General features: G+C 41.5%; 1 protein-coding gene and 1 long non-coding RNA gene across 11 annotated transcripts in view; one reads left to right on the top strand and one right to left on the bottom strand.

Moving 5' to 3' along the window:
- LOC129476699 (thymosin beta-4-like) overlaps nt 1–24,112 on the bottom strand; it is a 271,345-nt gene that overhangs the window by 215,529 nt on the left and 31,704 nt on the right. The window contains exons 3-4 of one of the 10 annotated variants that reach the window (XR_010119788.1): nt 8,392–8,505; nt 4,958–5,539 (exon numbers count right to left, since the gene is read on the bottom strand). The exons of the other annotated variants lie outside the window; for them this stretch is intronic. The gene's annotated coding sequence lies outside the window, so the exon portion shown is untranslated. Of the gene's footprint in view, nt 1–4,957; nt 5,540–8,391; nt 8,506–24,112 lie in introns of those variants that run through there. 10 annotated transcript variants of the gene reach the window in all.
- The window catches only part of LOC134736087 (uncharacterized), a 45,614-nt gene continuing 22,461 nt past the window's right edge, over nt 960–24,112 (top strand). The window contains exon 1 of the long non-coding RNA XR_010119790.1: nt 960–1,452. This is a non-coding gene — a long non-coding RNA (uncharacterized lncRNA). The remainder of the gene's footprint in view (nt 1,453–24,112) is intronic.

Here is a 24,112-nt window from a genome sequence, read left to right as displayed (position 1 = left end):
GCCCCCGAGCACCTGGGACTTTGCGGTAGTCGCCACCCGCCTGGAATCTCGGGCATTCAATTCCCGGGAAACAGCTACATCCACACACCCACCCTCTACATTCACGACTTTCCCTCCCCAGGAAAATCGCCTTTGGTTTCCTGCTGGGAAGGACGAGACCGGGGCAAGACGCCTTGGGCTTCTTTTTCGTATCGGGAGCCGGGAGGAGGCTGGAAAACAGGGTTTAAGCACCTCGACAGTAAGATCCACACCCAGGAGATGCCAGGATCAGCCTGCTGCGCTGGCCGAAAACTTTTCGCGCCTAGGCTGGTCCGCGCGCGCCCAGGTGCACTCTAGCGCCCGAGTGCACTGTCGCCGCGGCCGCAGCACCAGAAACAACCCGGGGCGGGCGGGAGTCTCCACGAACCTGGAAATGCTGGAAGAAGGCAGAGATGCGTATGATCGGCAAGCTTAGGCATCTGGAGGCGCAGCGGGCGCGCAAGATGCTCCCGGCAGATAGCGACTCATCCAGCAGCTGAGCAGCAGCTGCGCCGGGGCCGGCCGCCAGGCAGCCCTCCGAGGCCTCCAGCCAGAGGCAGAGGGTTAGGGCCGCGCCGGGCACTTCGGGCACCACGGCTGCGGATGGGGTGCGAGGGCGCCGGGTGCTGGCCGATGCTCCCTGCTCCGCGTCGGGGCCGCACTGCTAGGGACCCAGCAGCCGCAAAGACTATGCCGGAAAGTTTGATACTTCAAATCCAGCCAGGCCCTCCCAGCCAACCTCCCTCCTTGCTTGCCCTCCAGGGGTGGGATGAGAAGGACAGGCGGCCGCGCCATTGGCTGGAAGGCGTGTGAGTGACAGGGGGGCCGGGCGCAGGGCCCGTGGGCGGGTCTCTGGGACTGAGAGCCCGGACACTCAGCTGAAGGGTGATGTCTGAAGACCTCACGCAGGCGCCTCCCCATCCGCACCAACCGCTTCCTGCCCCTCCTACCTCTCTTCTCCGTCCACGTGTGAGCAGGCCCCACGCCTGGCCGCGGGGGTGCCCTCTTTAGCAGGACGGAAGAGGCCTCACGACCGCCAGGGGCGTCCTACCTTCCACACGCTTTGTTTCCTGTGGCATCTGTTTTTCTTTTCTTTTCTTTTTTTCTTTTTTTTTTTCTTTTTGACCCGGAGTCTCGGTCTGTCGCCAGGCTGCAGTTTAGTGGGGCGACCTCGGCTCACTGCAACCTCCGCCTTCCGGATTCAAGCGATTCTCCTGCCTCAGACTCCCGAGTAGCTGGGACTACAGGTGCTCACCACCACGCCTGTATTTTTGTATTTTTAGTAGAGACGGGTTTCACCGTGTTGGCCAGGATTGTCTCGATCTCCTAACCTCGTGATTTGCCCGCCTGGGCCTCCCAAAGTGCTGGGACTACAAGCATGAGCCACCACGCCCTGCCAGGCGTTTGTTTTCTAAGAAGCCTTGCACGCCCACAGTGAGTGATTTTCAAATAGACTTGCCTCTTAACCTCTTTCTTTCCCCAGGATTTGCCCGGAGCCTCTTTACTCAGCCTTTTTAGCTTTGGAATGGCTGCTCCGGCCTCTCTTGTCTTTTATAGTGCTCTTTTAACACACGAGTTCTCCCTCCCCAGCCAGGATCCTGCCACAGAAAGACAGGAGGCATTGATAAGACACAACCTGTAACAAAGCTCTACACTCCCCTGAGACCCATCAGGAAGTGACAGTCCGCTTGCAGGTAGGAAAGCCCAGAGAAAAAAGACCCAGGCACACTCCAATTCGAAAGGACAACTGACTGCTGTTCCTTTGGTCTGACATCTCCACCGTCTCCTACCCAGTTGCACTTTCACCTTCGAAAACAGAATCTCCATAAGCACCCAGCTAAGCACAGTCAGGGTATCTAGATGCACTCGCTCTACTCAAAGCTACATCAGAAGGCTGGAATCCTCTTTGCACAAAGGCTGTACAGTTGTTTTGCAATTTCCCACCCTTTCCCCTATTCTTATACACAGGTTCCACTCTGCAATTTTGAGATCTGCCTGTTAACAAATTGCAATGACAGCCATCTGCAGCTATCCTATTATGAGTGTTTTTCAAGTACATCATTTTACACGTGTATTTCTTCACATAGCTTAAACCAGCAAGGCCAGTGGAATCAACTGGCATTGATGTGTTTCTCAGCGAATTAGAAAATCAGCGTCATCTTGTTCACAAGGTTCTATAGGCAGACCCAGTTTCAGGGGCGTGCAAGCTGTACAGTGGTACAGTGACACTCTTAGAAGGGCTGTTCTGCCATCACCTTCTGAAACTGTTTATAATTTTTGAACAAGTTTCCCTGAATTTTCATTTTGCATGAAGTCTTATAAATTATGTAGCTGGCCCTATTTGTAGGTTTTAGCCATGACAATCCTTTACTTCACGGGTCCCCAATCCCCAAGCCTCAGACCAGTACATGTCAGTGGCCCATTAGGAACCGAGACACACAGCAGGAAGTGAGTGGCAGGCCAGGGAACATTACTGCTCTTCCTCAGGTCAGATCGGTGGCAGCATTAAATTCTAATAGCAGCTACAACCTTATAGTGAACTATGCATGTGAGATATCTAGGTAGCATACTCATGAGAATCAAATGCTGATCAGAGTGTTAACAATTTTATCCTTAAACCATCATCGTCTACCTCCAGGTCCATGGAAAAATTTTCTTCCATGAAACCAGTCCATGGTGCCAAAAAGGTTGGGGACCACTGCTTTACTTGGGCTGGAAACCTAGTAATTGTGAGCTAAGCTTACATGAGTTCAGTTATTTGTTTTAAAATTGCTCAGAATTGCAAATGGAAATCTTTTTTACATATGTTAAGCTTAATTAATGAGTAAAGAAGCTAACTATAGTGACCCCAAGTAGGCATGTGTCAATACATAATGATGTCTGAATACAGAGATTGTCTTCTAAATGTTGTCACTTTCATTTGAGAATTACTAAAAACATTTCCAAAAGCTGTAGGGGATCGTTTCCTAGTGTTTGTTTGGAGTTTTAAAGTTAAGCAAATATACGGTCTTGGTGAAGGCAAAGATATTATATGTACTCTGACATTTTCTTAGGTATCTTAATTTGATTTATAATTTTGCATGTTGTATCATGAAATGCGTATTCTAGAAAGTGAAATCACAAGGACAAACATGCTGAGCTTTTAAAAACAGCCTTTGGATGTTCACAAGGGTCGCTGTATTTTTTTAAAAAAGCAATGTGTGTGCTACTTATATGGGTTCCATAGCATATTCATTTCTATGAATAAATGCATTTTATACTAAGCCACGAAGGAGAACAGTCAGTTATTAAAAGGAAACTTGGGCATAAACATATAGGGCTACCTTATTATGCATATGTTAAAATAATACTTGCAGGTACATTGCTTTCTTCCTTTAGAATAATCACAGACTTCCTCTGTGATTATGCAGGTCTTTCTCATATTATTTATGTTAATTGCAGCTTAAAGTAACTTTTAAAAGGAAAACATTCTAGTAAAGTCAGAATAACAGTCAAATTCTAGTTTTTTTTTTTCACTCTGCCCATGTATACCTAATTTATTACCCAGCTCACCTTCCAAGTTGAAACATGGAAGTTCTCTGACTTTTGACATAACCAGGTAAGCCACACCCTAAGTTCGTGAAAGCCAACCACAGGGGAGGAAAACACTAAGAGTATGCTAAGAAAATGATGGATAAAGGGGTAGGACCCTCAGGTGCAGCTAGTAAGACGGTGCTTAGTATGTCTTTCTCCAAGTCTCCTTGACCCCCATGATCAGAATTTGTGTAGTGAAGAATTGAACCTTACGCTGACATTGGTTTTACTTAAGTAGACAAACACACATTTAAAAAGAGTAGAAGAGCATCTTAATAGTCTCTTATTTATATCTACATGAACAAAGATAGAGCAAAATGTGTGGTTGTCTTGGTCAGGTTGTAGAGGAATCACACAAAATAAAGCCCTCTTTCACAGTTTCCAAAAGTTATTCTCTTCCCTGCATTTTGTTTAGTTATTGGTTTCCTTTTTTTTTTTTTGAGACTGAGTCTTGCTCTGTTGCCCATACTGGAGTACAGTAGCACCATCTTGGCTCACTGCATTCTCTGCCTCCCAGGTTCAAGCAGTTCTCATGCCTCAGCTTCCCGAGTATCTGGGATTATAGGCACCTACCACCATGTCTGACTAATTTTTGTATTTTTGGTAGAGACAGGGTTTAGCTGTGTTGGCAAGGCTGGTCTCGAACTCTTGACCACAAATGGTCTGCCTGCCTCAGCCTCCCGAAATGGTGAGATTATAGGAGTGAGCAGCCACCCTGCCCAGCCAGTTATTGGTTTCTTTTTCTTTGTTTTTTTTTTTTGTGTGTGTGTGTGTATGTTTGTTTGTTTCTGTTTATCTGCAAAAAAATGAGAAACATCTGAAATCTGTGCTTAAGATAGACTCTAGGACCCTAAATTCAGTGATTCTGACTCAGTACATCTAAGGTGAGGAGTTGAAATGTCAGTTTTTAAATCATACCCCAGGCAATTCCATATAAATTCAACCAGGGACTATGCTTTGAGGGATATTTGATTTTAGAAGTACATCTGAAGAGCACTTTGGAGCCTGGGGCAGGAGAATCACTTGAGCTCAGGGGTCTGAGACCAGCCTGAGCAACATGGTAAAACCCTGTCTCTACAAAAAGTACAAAAATTAGCCAGGCGTGATGGTGAACACCTGTGGTCCCCAGCAACTCAGGAGGCTAAGGTGGGAGGATTGCTTAAGCCCAGGAGTTTGAGGCTGCAGTGAGCCCAGATCACATCATTTTGTTCAGCCTCAGTGACAGAGCCAGACCCTCTCTCAAAAAAAAAAAAAAGACAACAAAAAAAATCCATTAAAAATTGTACAGGTATTATAATTTAAATAGAATCTATGATTTAATTTTATTTAAAGTATATTTTTTAGATGTGTGTTGATATGGATTGGACATACCAATCTATTTCTTAACAATCAAATGGACATATTTTTCCAATACATTTAGCCAAGACTCTCTTAGACTCCTTGTTTTTTCAGGCTAGCAATTTGCCTTTTTAAAGGTCTTCCAGCTGTGTTGGATAAGGATAAAGTGTGAAGGTAGCAAGTATAATCTTTATCTGACATACCTGTCTTGGAAAAGCAAAATGAGAACTCATGAAAAACTTGGAGAACAAATAAATATGACAGCATTTAAGAGTCATGCACAGAACAATGTCATCCTGGTTTTAGTTATCAGGGGTAAGTGAAGTAAAGGGAGGAAAGTCACAGATGAGGTCTAGCTTCCTTTCTAATTGCCTCCATCTGATGACACAAGAGTGTGTATCTTCTCATAGAGATTGCAGTTCACTTCAGGAAAAGTAAAAGTGGCAAGATCAAGAGTGTGCAAGTAGGCTAGTCCTTACCCATACTTCCATACTCTCAGGTGCAGTTCTCAGGCTTTGCTAGCTCAGCTCTTCTAACGCTGTTCTTTAACTGTTTTCCTTCTCCTCCAGACTTGGTTCTCTTCTGCTCAGCTTTCAATGGCGTCATCCAACTAATGCCAAGAGTGAAACACACACACACACACATACACACACACACACGAAAAATAAATGGTGAAATGCACAGCACAGGGTACAATTAAGAACCAAATGGATAAATGTCAAATTTGCAGCTTTTGCAATTTGGCTTCAGGCAAGAATGAGGTTCACATTCATGGTACTGTACCCATGTGGTCTCTGATGGCCAATTTAATGATTTTACAAATAATAATTATTACTTTTGGCATAGGGTCTTTGAATATACACTCTAGTTTGCACAAAAGACCACCACATCCATTTATAGTCTTCTGCTTTCTTTTATTATCTTGCAAGGCTAGATACCCTATTTGGGTATAATTTTAGCATGTAACACATTTTCCCCTTCAACAAGATTATAAAAATTTTGTTACAGCCCATACAGTTTAAAGAGATCACTTTTGTTAGTCACCGTGATGTTTCCTAAGATTTTACAAAGTTTCAGAATTGTGTTTCCTATTACTTTTTTGCACTGAAGACTATTTTAATGAGATTTTAAACTTATTTTACAAAATATACAAAGAATTGTCTAATACTATGACTTCTAACTACCACCACTTCTCAAGAATTTCTCTTTGCCGTTTCATGTCATGTCACCATGAATCAGTGTTAAATTTGTTTGCCGCCTGCTCTACATTTGTGCTGAGAATTTAGACTAGGTCATGGCTGAAGTTTTTTTCCTGGATGCAATCGTTGCTAAAATAATTAAAATAATTACAAATAATAAGGTGTGTCAGAGAGTGCATTTTCACATGTCAAAGGCAATTATCTGGTGATGGCTATGGTGATGTTTGGCTGTGGGTGTGATTTCCCTCTCAAAACCCCACCGTGAATCTGTCTCTCTAGCACATATGATGGCCTCTGTTGATTCTGGTGTCTTACACAGCAGAACAGATGCTGCACCCAGCAAGGAGGGTGGCTTTTTGAAACCCAGTGGTTTCACAGGCTGCCTGATGCCAGTAAAACTGAATACTTGCCCCAGTGACAGTGGTAGCTTCTAATGTTACCAATGCTACTATAAGCAACCATAAATACTTAGGGCTCTCATGTCAAATTCTACGTATAAGCCATAGATACTGAAAAACATACAAATAGGTGGGAACACTTAAAGTCAAATATGGGAGGCCACTTAGAAATATAACTGTAACCATTGTACTTCTGGCCCTTGACATGACAAAAGTGTTACTGGCTTGTCCCTCAACAAATATTTGGAGAAGCATAAACCAATTAATAGAAGTGTAAGTTTAATGAAGCCTTAAATGATATAACTTTTAATTAAAAATGACATTTCTAACTTTTGAGTGTCCTACTTTTCATGTGACATGCATAATGTACTTTTCAGTAAAATTTGTACTTAACATTTTGTAAAAGTGAGACTTTTTCGAGGCAGTTTTTTAAACAAAGTTCAAATAAATAATCAGGTTTATTCTGAATTTCATGTTTAAATATGAAGATAAATCTACAGGTGCTCTTCAGAGTTACTGAAACTCTATTCTGTTAAAAGTCGGTCAATCGCAGTGGCTCATACCTGTAATCCCAACACTTTGGGAGGCCAAGGCGGGCGAATCACAAGGTCAGGAGTTGGAGACCAGCCTGGCCGACATGGTAAAGCCCCGTCTCTACTTAAAGTACAGAAATTAGCTGGGCATGGTGGCGCGGGGCCTGCAGTCCCAGCTACTCAGGAGGCTGAGGCAGGCGAATTGCTTGAACCCAGAAGGCGGAGGTTGCAGTGGGAGATTGCACCACTGCACTCCAGCCTGGGCAACAGACTGAGACTCTGTCTCAAAAAACAAAACAAAACAAAACGAAAAAAGCCTTCAGTATCTCTGATGTTTTCAAGCCTATCAAAATTTACACGGAGGCACATAAATACCAAGGGGTTTGGGGAGAAGCCACTGGAAATTACAAAAGCAGATTTTTGACGGGAGACAGCGCCACACGCTGGCCATTTAAATGAAACGGGAAGGAAAGCACAGAACCATCCATGTGTGACAATAACCTAATTTTAGGACAAAGCTGCCCACTCTACGACATATTTATCACCGAAGTAGTCATGCCACAATCGCACTTAGCACCAACTAGATTACATCTAGTGTGGATTTAAATATTGCAAGCCATTCCTGCATCTCTACAGTCACACTGACCTAACCTAAATTAGGGAAATTAGTGTAGCAGTTTCGAATCATTTTTTCCCTAGCTTTTAAAAACTTTCCAACTATTCCCTGCAAAATTAACTGGGAAAGGTAGACTGTCTGCGAGTTACGTCTACGGAAGCCTCTGTTTGGAACCATTTTTTTTGCAGCTGGGATTATAGGCATGTGCCACCATACCCCGGATAATTTTTGTAGAGACAGGGGTTTCACTATGTTGGCCCGACTGGTCTTGAACACCTGAACTCAGTTTATCTGCCCACCCTGGCCGCCCAAAGTGCTGGGATTACAGGTGTGAGCCCTACTTCAAGGATTTTCTATAGTGGCTAGTGTGAACCAGCTGAAGAATATTTTACTGTAAGACTGAATCTTGGGTGTTTCAGAGTCCGAAAGCAAAGCTGACTCCTTCCGGCCTCTTCTCATTGTTTCTGGGCCTCTGAATGCCCAGCCCTCCTCAGGCACTACTTAGCACATCAAAGGTTGACTTTCAGTTCCAGGTAGTGCCAAAGCCAGGAGTTCACTTTGCCTTTTGTTTTCTTAGTAATCTGTGTTTTGCTGTGACACAGATGGACAACATTTGGATATCAAACATGGTAAATGGAGCCTGGGCAACATAACAAGACCTCGTCTCTCCCCCCACCCCCTCCAGAAAAGAAAAAGTAAGGCAAAGCGGTACATGCCTCTAGTCCCAGAGAGCCTGAAGCAACATTATCTGAGCCTGGAGATTGAGGCTGCAGTGAGCTATGATCGCACCACTGCACTCCATGCTGTATGACAGAGCGAGACCCTGTTTTCTGAAAAATGAGAAAATAGAAAAGAAAAAAAATGGTTAATGGAATTTGCCTAACGTTTAAAAGCGGGGATTCCTAGTGGGAGTGTTTCTCCCTGGTCTTTCTGGACATTGCCTGAGATAGCTCAGTTACCTAGCAATATGGTAACAACTTCTGTGCTCAAAAAGACACTGAAGGAGAGGAATGGACATGTATTAAACAAGCTTCTTTTTCTCCTCCTGCAAATAATTATCATTCTGAATTGTTGAGCAGTCTGGTGGTATTTTTTTCTGAGGAACTTATTTCCAACATCTCAATGTTTGTAATGCTTTTCACACATAGGGTAGGTTCAGTTGGTTCAGTTGAGAGCGTTCATACAGGCACTGATGTTCCTGAATTACTATACAGAGGAACCCGGTGAAGACCAGTGGCATGATTGGAGAATTGTCAACTCATTCATATTAGTAGAATATTGCCAAGTGAATTACTGCTTCTTGACATTATGCACACAAAAAGAAATGAAAAGCAATTTAAGCCTTTTTCTATTTTCAGAGAATTAGGTGCACTTGTTCATTTTTTATTTAATATCAAAGGACTTTTTACTCTGGTCTGCAAAACTTGAAAATTATGACTGTCATAACTACCTACACAGAGATTAAGGATTATAAGATGCTAGATAAATAGACAGAGAGACAGATATTTACATATGTATATATAATTTTTTTGTGTATATATAATTTCCATAATTACAAGGACTGTTTGTAAACTCTATTTTTTCTTTATTTGTCAATTTGTACATTTTGATTCTCATTATATAATTCGAATCTCACAAACATTATTATGTTTTCACAAACATTATAATCAATATTCATTATGATTTGTTTTTATATTTATTTATCCCTTCCATTGCTTCGTCTTTCTTACATTTCCATGTTTCCATCTGGGATCATTCCTTCTGTTGGAAGAACTTAAATATATATAATTATATTTAAGATTAATTTTAAGGAAGAACTTACATATATAATTACATATATTTAATATAATCTATCTATAATTATATGTAATTACAGATGGATTAGATAGATACATAGATAATAGATATATTAGTATGGTTTTATAGGAAATGTATTTTCTCAGTTTTCTTTTTTGAGGGGATACATTGCAATGTCTTTTTTTCATTTTTATTTTTGGAGAATACTCTTTTTAGAATAGAATTCTAGAATGACAGTTATTTCCTTTCCTCATTATTGTAGTTCATTTTTTCAGAGTAGAACAGGGGTATTTTCCATCATCTTGAACCAGAAATTTTCCCACTAATTGTACTTCAAGCGACTCAGCAGACCAGGGAATTACTTCTTGCTGAGGATACAAAATCTCCCCAGCTGTTCTGCCCTGACCTTGTTGAGCTTATGGGACTGACTTATTCCCAAGACCCCTTCCTTTGAAACTCCCGTTCCTAAACAGCACATGTGCCTAGCTTTTCCATGTCTCTTCCTCAGTTTTTTTTTCCCTGGAGCCCCTTTTTGCACCCTTCTGGATTCGTCACTGTTCTTGAAATAATTCTGTTCTATGTGATAGAATCAAAGGGCAAGTTGGACAAGGAGGCTTTGCATGGGAAAGAAGCCCATGCAGCAGGAATTGGGGATGCTCTTGCTCTACCTTACAGAGCCCAGTCAGTACTGGGGCTCTGTCTTCTCTCTATGCTGTAAAAACCAGAACCTCATTTGCCCAGCCCTGGCCTGGTGGCCACTTGGGTGAGGAGCTCTGGCCCAGGTGTGGGTCATTTATTTTTGACCAGGGCCCACCACAGACCCTGAGTTTCCTTCCCAGAGATGAAGACTCTGCTTTGTGTCAAGCAGCTGTACAATGAGCCAACATAAATAATATCCCCAAATCCACACTTCTAAAAGCTTCCACAGGGTCTATTTGGTGCTCAGATCCAGGCAGTCTTTTGCAGGCTTTACGTTTTCAGCAGCTTTTATTTAACTGATTGTCTTGGTTACTTTGCAATATGCCAGGCATGATTCCTGCACTGGGTGATGGGGGCAGCAGCTACATACACAAAGAGGTGTTGTGTATGAGCAGTTCTTTTGGCGTTTCCCTAGTTGCTCTGCAGAGCTCTAAGATTTGTACGTGTCTCAACCACCTCTGCCCTGAGCTTTTGCTACGTAAGACCAACTCCCTGTTGGGCATTTCCACAGAGCGAGACACATGCACAACCTTGCCCCCATCACCCAGTGCAGGAATCATGCCTGGAATATTGCAAGTACCCAAGACAATCAGTTAAATAAAAGCTGCTGAAAACGTAGAGCCTGCAAAAGACTGCCTGGGTCTGAACACCAGGTAGACCCTGTGGAAGCTTTTAGATGTGTGGATTTGGGGATATTATTTATGTTAGCTCATTGTTCTCAACTGGAAAATGGGAAAAACATACCAACTTCATGGTGTTGTCATAAGTAATCACTGAGTTAATATCGGTGAACACCACCGGAAGTATTAGCTTTTGTCACGTCTTTGCCTCTGGTCTGAAACCTGCCTTCTCAATCATCCAGATGCCTTCACAATCTTCTTTCTAAAATTAGAATCTGCTATTATTGTTGCCCACTTTAAAAATCATGGCTAGAGCCCCCCTGCTGATGTGACTGTTGTTTATCATGCAGTAAGAGTCACTTTATGTTTTCCCCCAGCAAAGTTCATCTCTCCCCAGAACCACCAGTGTCAGCCATGCTTTGGCAGAACTAAACAGCTTGTGCTTTCACACTGTCACTCCATGAGTGTTCCAGCAGTGGATGTTGTTCTCTCTCATGAGTGTTAACATTCTAACACTGCTGAGTGTTTTCTTCATGCTGTTCATTTTTATTATGTTTGTCACACCTTATCAAGTCTTTGTTCACATGTCCATCTCCATTTCTACTTCTTATGGCCAATGGCTTTTTCTGATAGGTGCTCAACAGATTCATTGCCTGGGACTGGAAATACTCGACACTCTTCAGTATGCAGAGGCTTCTTTTTTTCTTACAATTTCTTAATTGTTGTATTCCACATGTAACTTTTACTCCAGGTTTTTGAAAATATGATATAGGAGTTTATGAATAACATAAACATTATCTGAAATTATGGAGGCCTGAACCCATATGGAAATCATCAGACCACATCCTCCTCTCTGCTTCCCAGAATGTGTTAGTAGTTTGGCTGATCTAATGCTGGATGTCCTGGTTACACTTGCCAGCAGGGGGCAAAAGAGACTTTGAGACAGAGTCTCCCTTCTGTCTGCACTCCCTCTCCCTCTGCACTCCAGGCTGGAGTGCAGTGGCATGATCTCAGCTCAGTGCAACCTCCACATCCTGCATTTAAGCGGTTCTTCTGCCACAGTCTCCTGAGTAGCTGGTACTACAGGCGCATGCCACCATACCTGGCTAATTGGTCTATTTTAGTAGAGATAGTGTTTCTCCATACAAAGGGCTGTCCTGGGAGGACGCCTCAGACCTGCTCCCAAAGTCACAGAGTTGACACTGGAGCCTGAAGTTCCCTCATAGGCACAACACTCTCAAAGACAAAGCTTAAGATGGCAATAGTGACTTACCCTGCAGAAAATCCTGAAGAGGACCAGCAAAGCAAGGAAGGAAACCTTCCAACCATTATATGAGATGAGAGACAAATCAGGGGGCAGGTCAAAGACAAATCCAGTATTAGAGAGCTATTACTTAAGTAAAGCACATTAACTAAAAAAATGAGGAAAAAACTTTGATCCCTTTTGTTATATTAAAATTAAAGCATACTATTTATCAAAGACATCTTAAAGAAAGAAAAGAGATTAATTATAATGTGGAAGAAAATGCCTTTACTGTACACACCAGATGAAGTATTAGAATGAAAATATGGAATTAATTCCTACACATGAAAAGAGCACAAAACAGGCCAAAAGAAAAATGATAAAAACATATAAACAGTCATGGACAAAGGAAGAAACACATTTCTAAAAGACATGTCAAAGATTGTTCAGAATCACTGATGATTGGAAAAAATATACAAAATAAGCCCACAGTCTATGTTGTTTTATAACTTTGGCAACAATTTAATAAGAGTCTGACCATGCTAACTCAACTGCAATTTAGAAGCCTGACCATGTTAACTTCTTGGAGAGTATATGGCTCCATAACATCTTTTATTTAAAAAAAAAAATTAGAGATGGGATATCACTATTCCCCAAACTGATTCCAAACTCCTGGATTCAGGCAATCCTCCTCTCTTAGCCTTCCAATGAGCGGGGACTACAGGCATGAACTGCTGCACTTGCTTTCGAAGCATCTTTGATACTTTGCTGGTGCAAGTATCAATTAATGCAATGACTCTGGAAGACAGTCAGATGCCACCTTCAAAAAAACGACCACCCACATAGATAATGATTCCTCATTTTCACTCCTGGTGGAACCCAGCTAAAGCTACTGCATATGTATTATCAAAGTCTTGACAAAGCAACTGTACAGCAACACAGCTCATGTTAGCAAGAACCTTAACCAATAAAGTGTATGATGATAGAACAGCAGATGCATAAACTCTTAGGTATTCACATACTGAAATATTGTACAGCTGTCAAAATAAATTAATGACAGAGGTAGATATGTTAAACAAATACCTCAATATAATAGTATGTGAAAGAAAATGCCAACAGACTATATATGGCAGGATATACTCTTTCTTTATAAAGTTAAAAGTAACTAGAATAAAAGAGACACTTGTAGAAACAAATATGTGCAATAGGCCAAGCAGGCTGACTCAAACCTGTAATCTCAGAACTTTGGGAGGCCAAGGTGGGTGGATCACTTGAGGTCAGCAATTTGAGACCAGCCTGGCCAACATGGAGAAACCCTGTCTCTACAAAAATAGAAAAATTAGCCAGGCATGTTGTCATGCACCTGTAGTATCAGCTGCTCAGGAGACTGTGGCAGGAAAATCACTTAAACCTAGGAGGTGGAGGTTGCAGTAAACTGAGATCATGTCACTGCACTCCAGCCTGGGTGACAGAGAGAGATTCTGTCTCAAAACAAGCAAATAGATATATGCAAAATATATATACATAAAGGAAGAGATCATAGGCATAGATTATAAGACAATAGTGGACAAAACAGGAAGATTTATTGATTGTGTAAGGCATCTTTTGTTCGTGGCAGTGAGATTTTCTGTTGTCCATTATGCTATTAATAATACCTAATTAAATAGCTAGCTAAATAGGTAAAATGGGCTATACCTGGAACAATGAAGAAAATGTCATGAACCAGGAATTATAATTTATCTCACTATTACTGAAATTTAAAAATATAATGAAGTCAAAATACCTATGCCAGACACTGCATGTTCACGTACACAGCAACACAGGGTCCTAAGCTTCTGTTGCAATATTAAATGCATCATTTGTAGAAAGAATGGGTCAGAAAGCAATGGTTTGTTTGTTTGTTTCTTTTTTTGTTTTGTTTTCTTTCTAGATACAAAGTTAGAGAAGAACAAGGCTGAGTTATCAAGTGTTATTCTTGGGAATAATAAGGAACTAAAAGGTAGCTTTCAGATGACTGAAAACTGTTGACTTTGGGGATGAAGTAGCCCTAGACTTTTGTAGAGCTGTCTTAAGTCCCTAGTAAAACAATATGTCATTGTCAGAAGAAAATGAGAAGGTAAAGAGTCCAAGAGAGGGAACTCACACATGGGGAGAAGATGAGAACTCCATGGTTTAAACAACTCATGCTTGCAATGACACTGGCTGTCTTTTTTATTTTTATTTTTCCATAAGTTATTGGGGTACATGAGTAAGTACATGGTATTTGCTTAGATGAGTAAGTTCTTTAGTGGTGATTTGTGAAATTTTGTTGCACCCACCGCCCAAGCAATATACACTGCATCGTATTTGTAGTTTTTATCCCTCACCACCCTCTCACTCTTTTCCCTAAGAGCCCAAAGTCTTTGGGATGGATGCAGTGAACAGGGAACACTTCTACACTGCTGGTGGGAATGTAAACTAGTACAGCCACTGTGGAAAGCAGTGTGGAGGTTCCTTAAAGAACTAAAAGTAGAATTACCATTTGATCCAGCAGTCCCACTGCTAGGTATCTAGCTAGAGAAAAAGAAGTCATTATTTGAAAAACACACTTGCACATGCACATGCTATAAAGCAGCACAATTCACAATTGCAAAATCGTGGAACTAACCTAAATGCCCATTAATCAACAAGTGGATAAAAAAACTGTAGTGTATTTATACAATGGAATACTATGCAGCCATAAAAAGGAATGAATTACCAGCATTTGCAGTGACCTGGATGAGATTGGAGACTATTATTCTAAGTGAAGTAACTCAGGAATGGAAAACCGAACATCGTATGTTCTCACTGATAATGTGGGAGCTAAGTAAGCTATGAGGATGCAAAGGCATAAGAATGAGGCTGGCCTTCTGTGGAGCTCACTGTGCCTGTCTGCAGGAAGGGAATGCCTTTTTTTTTTATAGCTTTTCACTCTCCTGGAGACAAAGATTTGAGGATAACCATTATATACATAATGCTCAAAATCAAATGGGCCAAATGAAATCACACAGGAGTAAGCATGGGTATAAAAGAAGAGCTGCAAGGAGATTTAAAGGATTTTACAAGGCACTCCAAGCTAGAAAAATGGTTACTAAAATAATATGGCCTTCCTTATATCAATGTGTTGGTGAGCTCTGGAATATGCAGATGGGTCATTTGGGCAAATTTTAATTCAATATTGGGAAGTAATATGTGGGAAATCTCTATCTGTGTCAGTCATTTGAGGTTTTCTGCTACTTTTATTGAATTGTATTCTCTTATCTCTGTTAAGACTCATTTAACTTTCGATTACTTGGGTGAGTTTTAGGAAAGACTTTTGTTAAATGTGCCTTTTTATGCTATTGAGGGACCATTCAGTAATATGATAAGTCAAATTCTGTTTCTGTCTGTAACGTCATAACTAATTCTGGGAAAATTCTGGGCAGATGGTAGGGAGAGATGGAGAGAGACAGACGGTGGGGGAGATGGGAGAGAGAGATGGGGTGGGGAGGGAGAAAGAGAGAAAATACTTGCACTAATACAGTTAAGGTAAAAGAAAGTGAATAAGAATCCAAATAAAAAAGCAGGCTAAGTGTGGTTGCTCACACTTGTAATCTCAGCACTTGGGAAGGCTGAGGCGGGTGGATGACCTGAGGTCAGGGGTTTGAGACCAGCCTGTCCAATGTGGTGAACCCTGTCTCTACTAAGAATGTAAGGTCGGGCGTGGTGGCTCACACCTGTAATCCCAGCACTTTAGGAGGCCGAGGCGGGTGGATCACGAGGTCAGGAGATCGAGACCATCCTGATTAACACGGTGAAACCCCGTCTCTACTGAAAATACAAAAAATTCTCCAGGCACAGTGGCGGGTGCCTGTAGTCCCAGCTACTCGGAGAGGCTGAGGCAGGAGAATGGTGTGAACCCGGGGGGTGGAGCTTGCAGTGAGCCGAGATTGTGCCACTGCACTCCGGCCCGGGCGACAGAGCGAAAATCTGTCTCAAAAAAAAAAAAAAGGATGTAAAATGAGCCTAGTGGGCTGGCACATGCCTGTACTCTGAGCTACTCGGGAAGCTGACACAGGAGAACCACTTGAACACTGGAGGTGGAGGTGGCAGTGAGCCTTTTATTGCACTCCAGCCTGGGTGAGGTGGAGGATCAAAACAAAAACAAAAACAAACAAACAAAAAGAGTGTTCAAGTTCAAACCACAGCTATTTATTCCATAAACTATTTTAAAATTCTCAGTCCACAGGTATTTTTATGTGCTGGATTTGTTGTTGGTGGTTGTTTATTTGCTTTTTGAGATGGAGTCTCGCTCTATCATCCACCCTGGAGTGCAGTAGCGTAATCTTGGCTCACTGCCGCTGCCACTTTCCGGGTTCAAGCAATTCTCCTGCCTCAGCCTCCTGAGTAGGTGGGATTACAGGTACCTGCCATCAAACCAGGCTAATTTTTGTATTTTTTTTTTTTTGGTAGAGATGAGTTTCACCACGTTGGCCAGGCTGGTCTTAAACTCCTGGCCTCAAGTCATCAGCCTGCCTTAGCCTCCCAAAGTGTTGAGATTACAGGCAAGAGCAACTGGGCCCAATGTGTGCTGGTTCTTAATTACAGAGAAATTATAATGGTTTTTATTTGGATTTGCAATCTCACACACTAACAGCATGAAATACAACACAAGGCAAACTATTATTATTATTAGGTTGCCTCTCTAATGAGTCACTGAAATATTCACTGTAAACAAATGAACTTAGGTCAGACACGGTGGCTCACACCTGTAATCCCAACACTTTGAGAGACCGAGGCAGGTGAATCATGAGGTCAGGAATTTGAGACCAGCCTGGCCAACATGGTGAAACCCTGTCTCTACTAAAAACACAAAAAATTAGCTGGGCATGGTGGTGTGCACTTGTAATCCCAGCTACTCAGGAGGCTGAGGCAGGAGAATCACTTGAACCCGGCGGGGCAGAGGTTGCAGTGAGCCAAGATCATGCCACTGCACTCCAACCTGAGTGACAGTGCAAGACTCCATCTCAAAAAAAAAAAAAAAAAAAACACAGAGAAAAAGAAATGGACTTAGAGGTTTAGAAGTTTTCAGATTGCCACAAATATGTCAAAGCAAAGAAGGAAATATTTTTACTGTGTTCCAAAACTGTCTTTCTGAAACCAATAACTTTTTTATTGTGGGTTTTTCTTTAAGCAAAAGAAAATTTTTTTTTTTTTTACAAAATATAAACAAGCACATAGGAAGTCATGGACTAATGACAGCTGATAATTTCTTGTTTAAGTTGCAGAATTGTATCATTTTATTTGTGAATACTTTTAGTGGGGATAAGATAAATCAACTGTGCATGCTATTCAGTTCCTGTGTTACACCATTTAAATGAGTGCTGTTCAACACTAATAACAATTAGGAATTTTAAAATGTAGAGGCCTAGGCCCCACTGTGAGACATCTACATTTAACTGGCCTGGGGTGGCTTTGGTGTCAGTATAGTTTTTTTTTTTTTTTTTTTTTTTTTGAGATGGAGTCTCGCTCTGTCGCCCAGGCTGGAGTGCAGTGGCGCAATCTCGGCTCACTGCAAGCTCCGCCTCCCGGGTTCACGCCATTCTCCTGCCTCAGCCTCTCCGAGTAGCTGAGACTACAGGCGCCCGCCACCACGCCCGGCTAATTTTTTGTATTTTTAGTAGAGACGGGGTTTCACCGTGGTCTCGATCTCCTGACCTCGTGATCCGCCCGCCTCGGCCTCCCATAAGTGCTGGGATTACAAGCATGAGCCACCGCGCCCGGCCTGGTGTCAGTATTGTTTAAAGCACCTTGGTGATATGAATGCCTCCAGGTTTGAGAATCAACAAAAAGAATATTTTGCCCTAAATTCAAATAGTAGATTTTGAGAAAAGTCCTGAGAATTGGATTAAAATGATAGGAAACTCATGGTTTCTCAACATCAACTCCACTGACATTTTTTTGTTTTGTTTTGTTTCGTTTTGAGATGGAATCTCACTCTGTTGCTCAGGATGGAGAGCAGTCGCCTGATCTTGGCTTACTGCAACCTCTGCCTCCTGGGTTCAAGCAATTCTCCTGCCTCAAACTCCCAAGTAGCAGGGACTACAGGTGCATGCCACCATGCCTGGCTAATTTTTGTATTTTTTTGGTAGAGATGGGGTTTCACCATGTTGGCCAGCCTGGTCTTGAACTCCTGACCTTGTGATCCACCCGCCTCAGCCTCCCAAAGTGACATTTTAGACAGGATCCTTCTTTGTCCTGGAGCCTGTCGTGTGTGGGATTTTTTGCAACATCCCTGGCCTCTTACCACCAGATGGCAGTAGAACCTCTTCCCAGTTACAACACCAACAGTGTCTAGAGACATTACCAAAGGGACCCTGGGGGAGGGGCAGGGGGAAGATGGGGGGCAAAATCGCCCCGCTCTCTAATTGAGAACCACTGACTTAACCAATCCCACGTTTTTCAAATCATTCATTCGTCCTAGGAAAACCAGGCATATAAATAAACACATCCTTTAATTAAAACAGCATTATATAACCACACACATAACACACAACACAATATTTTTTAAATGATATTCTGGGTGATGTTTTGAATGAAAAATTAACCAATATGGACGTTTTCCATTTCTTCTACTGTTCCACTACTCCATGCCCCACCCGAACCCTGCCTTCATGCAGTTCCTATTCAAATAGTCTCAATGGAACTTTTTATAGAGACGAAAACCTTGCACTCTTCCTCTCTATAGAGGAAGGTTGGAAATAGCACCTGCAAGAGCTCCCACCCAAAACATTGCAATTTACTGACAATTTAACCTTCATCAGCTATCAGAGGTATCCATGGGGACAAAGAACGATGAAAAGCATTTATTTTTTTCCATTTGTTAGCCTTTATTCTCCCTTTTCTCTTTATGGTGGAAGAAAAGCTTAAGTAGCTTTGTTTCTAATTTGATCTCCCCTCTCCCAGTGATCTTGTGTTTCACCTCTCTGGCAGCAAGTTCAATAATGTTTATTCATTCAGTAACTCTCTGAGCCTCTTTCTATGTTTCAAACACTGGTCTAGACAGGGTGATATAATAGCAAGACACATAACATCTCCACCTTCTTGAAGGTTACTTTTTAACAGCCAGAGTTATCTCCATTACTCCACACTTTATTTCTGACTATGCAGATTGTATTTTCTATTGCATGAGCTCCTGTTTTTAACAAATGTTCAATTTGTGAATGTTTGTGACCAAAAAGAATGCTAAGATTTTTTTCAACGTTGAACTTGCAGTCCTCTTCATGCTCTGCTGGGATCATATTGTAACCAGCATGCCATTTTGAGTGATTTGACAAACATTACTGGCACTATGTAGAATAAGCTCAAAAGTAACTAATGTTGAACAAGGAGAGGGCACCCTCAGTAGCCCCAAAGTGGGGCCTCAGGTCTGAGGTAATCACTGGCCCCATTAGGAGTGGGGTAATCTGAGGGATGCAGCTTTATTCAAGGTAGCCTCACCAGAATAGAGCCCTTGAATGGGGCTATCTGCAATGGCATGTCACATGGCTCAGTCAGCTGCTGTGATGTATGAATTTTCCAAGTGGAAAGACCACATAAGTCCGTAAAATAAAACAAGGTTCATCAACAAAGTCCTCGGCAGAGCTGGGAGAATAGCCTTGAGTTCTCCCCACTCCAAGTTCTGCATGGACGTTGCCGAAGTTGAACATCCATTGCAACAGAGTGGATACCATTGGGTTTCATCCTAGGCAAACTATCTGTGAACTATGCCCTGGCATTTAGGGGAACCTTGGGGAACAAAGGGAGTGGAGCAGATAAAGTTCCATTCAAACAGTGGGAGTGGAGCAGATAAAGTTTCTCAAAAAGAAATAACTGCCAAAATCCAAAGCTGAGAGGCCTTGGAGCAGGTGAGCTGCCATCTGGAAAAAACCATTTCCATTGGACAACCAAGACTTTTTTTTTTTTAATATTTCAACTTCTACGGTACATGTGCACAATGTGCAGGTTTGTTACATATGTATACATGTGGCATGTTGGTGTGCTGCACCCATTAACTCTCCACTTACATTAGATATATCTCCTAATGGTAACCCTCCCTGATCCCCCCATGCCATGACTGGCCCTGGTGTGTGATGTTCCCCTTCCTGTGTCCAAGTGTTCTCATTGTTCAATTCCTACCAATGAGTGAGAACATATGGTGTTTGGTTTTTTGTCCTTGCAATAGTTTGCTGAGAATGATGGTTTCCAGCTTCATCCATGGCCCTACAAAGGACATGAAATCATCCTTTTTTATGGCCGCATAGTATTCCATGATGTATATGTGCCACATTTTCTTAATCCAGTCTACTATTGATGGACATTTGGGTTGGTTCCAAGTCTTTACTATTGTGAATAGTGCCACAATAAACATACGTGTGCATGTGTCTTTATAGCAGCATGATTTATAATCCTTCGGGAATATACCCAGTAATGGGATGGCTGGGTCAAATGGTATTTCTAGTTCTAGATCCCTGAGGAATCGCCACACTGACTTCCACAACGGTTGAACTCATTTACAGTCCCACCAACAGTGTAAAAGTGTTCCTATTTCTCCACATCCTCTCCAGCACCTGTTGTTTCCTGACTTTTTAATGATCGCCTTTCTAATTGTGTGAGATGCTACCTCATTGTGGTTTTAATTTGCATGTCTCTGATGGCCAGTGATGATGAGCATTTTTTCATGTGTCTGTTGGCTGCATAAATGTCTTCTTTTGAGAAGTGTCTGTTCCTATCCTTCACCCATTTTTTGATGGGGTTGTTTTTTTCTTGTAAATTTATTTGAGTTCTTTGTAGATTCTGGATATTAGCCCTTTGTCAGATGAGTAGATTGCAAAAATTTTCTCCCATTCTGTAGGTTGCCTGTTGTTCACTCTGATGGTAGTTTCTTTTGCTGTGCAGAAGCTCTTTGGTTTAATTAGATCCCATTTGTCAATTTTGGCTTTTGTTGCCATTGCTTTTGGTGTTTTAGACATGAAGTCCTTGCCCATGCCTATGTCCTGAATGGTATTGCCTAAGTTTTCTTCTAGGGTTTTTATGGTTTTAGGTCTAACATTTAAGTCTTTAATCCATCTTGAATTAATTTTTATGTAAGATGTAAGAAAGGGATCCAGTTTCAGCTTTCTACATATGGCTAGCCAGTTTTACCAGCGCCATTTATTATTATTATTTTTTTTTACATTTTACAATTATATGTTTTTTTTATTATTGTACTTTAAGTTTTAGGGTTCATGTGCATAATGTGCAGATTTGTTACATATGTATCCATGTGCCATGTTGGTGTGCTGCACCCATTAACTCATCATTTAGCATTAGGTGTATCTCCTAATGGTCTCCCTCCCCCCTCCCCCCACCCCACAACAGTCCCCGGAGTGTGATGCTCCCTTTCCTGTGTCCATGTGTTCTCATTGTTCAGTTCCCACCTATGAGTGAGAACATGTGGTTTTGGTTTTTTGTCCTTGCGATAGTTTACTGAGAATGATGTTTTCCAGTTTCATCCATGTCCCTACAAAGGATATGAACTCATCATTTTTTATGGCTGCATAGTATTCCATGGTGTATATGTGCCACATTTTCTTAATCCAGTCTATCATTGTTGGACATTTGGGTTGGTTCCAAGTCTTTGCTATTGTGAATAGTGCCGCAATAAAGATACGTGTCATGTGTCTTTATAGCAGCATGATTTATAGTCCTTTGCGTATATATCCAGTAATGGGATGGCTGGGTCAAATGGCATTTCTCATTCTAGATCCCTGAGGAATTGCCAAAGTGACTTCCACAATGGTTGAACTACTTTACAGTCCCACCAACAGTGTAAAAGTGTTCTTATTTCTCCACATCCTCTCCAGCACCTGTTGTTTCCTGACGTTTTAATGATGGCCATTCTAACTGGTGTGAGATGGTATCTCATTGTGGTTTTGATTTGCATTTCTCTGATGGCCAGTGATGATGAGCACTTTTTCACATGTTTTTTGGCTGCAAAAATGTCTTCTTTTGAGAAGTGTCTGTTCATGTCCTTCGCCCACTTTTTGATGGGGTTGTTTGTTTTTTTCTTGTAAATTTGTTTGAGTTCATTGTAGATTCTGGATATTAGCCCTTTGTCCGATGAGTAGGCTGCAAAAATCTTCTCCCATTTTGTAGGTTGCCTGTTCACTCTGATGGTAGTTTATTTTGCTGTGCAGAAGCTCTTTAGTTTAATTAGATCCCATTTGTGAACTTTGGCTTTTATTTCCATTGCTTTTGGTGTTTTAGACATGAAGTCATTGTTCATGCCTGTGTCCTGAATGGTAATGACTAGGTTTTCTTCTATGGTTTTTATGGTTTTAGGTGTAACATGTAAGTCTTTAAACCATCTTGAATTAATTTTTGTATAAGGTGTAAGGAAGGGATCCAGTTTCAGCTTTCTACATATGGCTAGCCAGTTTTCCCAGCACCATTTATTAAATAGGGAATACTTTCCCCATTGCTTGTTTTTGTCAGGTTTGTCAAAGATCAGATAGTTGTAGATATGCGGCGTTATTTCTGAGGGCTCTGTTCTGTTACATTGATCTATATCTCTGTTTTGGTACCAGTACCATGCTGTTCTGGTTACTGTAGCCTTTAGTATAGTTTGAAGTCAGGTAGCATGATGCCTCCAGATTTATTCTTTTGGTTCATCATTTTCTATGGCTGCATAGTAGCCATAAGATTGACTTGGCAATACGGGCTGTTTTTTGGTTCCATATGAACTTTAAAGTAGTTTTTTCCACTTCTGTGAAGACAATCATTGGTAGCTTGAGGATGGCATTGAATCTATAAATTACCTTGGGCAGTATGGCCATTTTCACAATATTGATTCTTCTTATCGATGAGCATGGAATGTTCTTCCATTTGTTTCTGTCCTCTTATTTTGTTGAGCAGTGGTTTGTAGTTCTCTTTGAAGAGGTCCTTCACATCCGTTGTAAGTTGGATTCCTAGGTATTTTATTCTCTTTGAAGCAATTGTGAATGGGAGTTCATTCATGATCTGGCTCTTTGTTTGTCTGTTATTGGTGTATAAGAATGCTTGTGATTTTTGCACATTGATGTTGTATCCTGAGACTTTGCTGAAGTTGCTTATCAGCTTAAGGAGATTTTGGACTGACACAATGAGGTTTTCTAAATATACAATCTTGTCACCCGCAAACAGGGACAATTTGACTTCCTCTTTTCCTAATTGAATAGCTTTTATTTCTTTCTCCTGCCTGATTGCCCTGGCCAGAACTTCCAACACTATGTTGAATAGGAGTGGTGAGAGAGGGCATCCCTGTCTTGTGCCAGTTTTCAAAGGGAATGCTTCCAGTTTTTGCCCATTCAGTATGATATTGGCTGTGGGTTTGTCATAAATAGCTCTGATTAGTTTTAGATAGGTCCCATCAATACCTAATTTATTGAGAGTTTTTAGCATGAAGGGCTGTTGAATTTTGTCAAAGGCCTTTTCTGCATCTATTGAGATAATCATGTCATTTTTTCTTTGGTTCTGTTTATATGCTGGATTATGTTTATTGATTTTCGTATGTTGAACCGGCCTTGCATCCCAGGGATAAAGCCCACTTGATCATGCTGGATAAGGTTTTTGATGTGCTGCTGCATTCAGTTTGCCAGTATTATTGAGGATTTTTGCATCGATGTTCATCAGGGATATTGGTCTAAAATTCTGTTTTTTTGTTGTGTCTCTGCCAGTCTTTGGTATCAGGATGATGCTGGCCTCATAAAGTGAGTTAGGGAGGATTCCCTCTTTTTCTATTGATGGGAATAGTTTCAGAAGGAATGGTACCAGCTCCTCCTTGTACCTCTGGTAGAATTTGGCTGTGAATCCGTCTGGTCCTGGACTTTTTTCGGTTGGTAGGCTACTAATTATTGCCTGAATTTCAGAGACGGTTATTGGTCTATTCAGGGATTCAACTTCTTCCTGGTTTAGTCTTGGGAGGGTGTATGTGTCCAGGTATTTATCCATTCTTTCTAGATTTGTACTACTGAGTCTTTTTGGGCCTTTTCCTGTCTTGTTACTCACTGAGTCACCAATAAT

Source organism: Symphalangus syndactylus, chromosome Y, assembly GCF_028878055.3.
Source record: "Symphalangus syndactylus isolate Jambi chromosome Y, NHGRI_mSymSyn1-v2.1_pri, whole genome shotgun sequence".
NCBI lineage: Eukaryota > Metazoa > Chordata > Mammalia > Primates > Hylobatidae > Symphalangus > Symphalangus syndactylus.
Note: the sequence above shows the minus strand (reverse complement) of the source record. Positions and strands in the feature narration are given on the sequence as shown.